Source organism: Elephantulus edwardii, unplaced genomic scaffold (assembly GCF_000299155.1).
Source record: "Elephantulus edwardii isolate Elephantulus edwardi_28Jun2011 unplaced genomic scaffold, EleEdw1.0 scaffold00421, whole genome shotgun sequence".
Classification (NCBI taxonomy): Eukaryota; Metazoa; Chordata; class Mammalia; order Macroscelidea; family Macroscelididae; genus Elephantulus; species Elephantulus edwardii.
In genome coordinates this window covers 1,278,940-1,280,103 of record NW_006400171.1, presented here as the reverse complement: position 1 = coordinate 1,280,103, position 1,164 = coordinate 1,278,940, and positions in this window count along the sequence as shown.

Below are 1,164 nucleotides of genomic sequence, written 5' to 3'. Positions count from 1 at the left end.
TAAAAGGGTGGGGAAAATATACCAAGCAAACAACAACCAGAAAAAAGCAGGAGTAGTGATATTAATCTCCGATAAAGTAAATATCAATGTAAAAACCATCACAAAGGACAAGGCAGGTCACTACATAATGCTGAAAGGGTCAATAGAACAAGAGGACATAAAGATAATAAATATCTATGCACGAAATGAAAGACCTGCAAACTACATAAAACAAACATTAACAAAACTGACACAGGAAATAGACAACACTACTATAATACTTGCAGACTTCAATACACTCCTCTCAAGATAAGATAGAACTACCAGAAAGAAACTCAACAAAGATACTGAAGAAGTAAACCATACAATAAACCAACTTGACCTCATAGATATTTACAGGCTAATGCACCCCAAAAAAACACAGTATACCTTCTTCTCCAATGTACATGGAATATGCTCCAGAATGGTTCACATTCTGGGACACAAGGCAAGCATCAATAAATTAAAAAACATAGAAATAATACAAAGCATCTTTTCAGACCATAATGCTACAAAATTATTAATTAATAATAGGATGATAAAAGAGAAAAAACATGCATTTGGAAGCTGAACAACTCCTTCCTCCAACCACATGACTGGGTACTAGAAGAAATAAAAAATGAAATTAAAAAGTTTCTTGAAACAAATGACAATGAAAATACCACTTACAAAAACCTCTGGGAAACAGCCAAAGCAGTAATTAGAGGTCCATTTATAGCAATAAGCAAACACATCAAAAGACAAGAAAAATTAAGCAGTGATTCTCTACCTGAACATCTTCAGCAAATTGAAAAAGAGCAGCAAGAAAACCCACCACCCTCTAAAAATACCCCCGAAATTATAAAAATTAGAGCAGAAAGAAATGAAATAGAAAACTGAAAAACAATCGAAACTATCAACAAAACTGGAGTTGGTTAATTGAAAAGGTCAATAAAATCGACAAATCATTTAGCAAAACTCACAAAGGAAAAGAAAGAAAAAACACAAATAAAGCAAATAAGAGATGAGTCAGGCAACATCACAACAGAACCAACGAAAATAAAAAAGCTAACATTACAGCATTATGAAAAATTATACACAAACAAATATGAAAACCTAGAGGCAATGGACAAATACCTAGAAATGCACAACCTACATAAACTAACA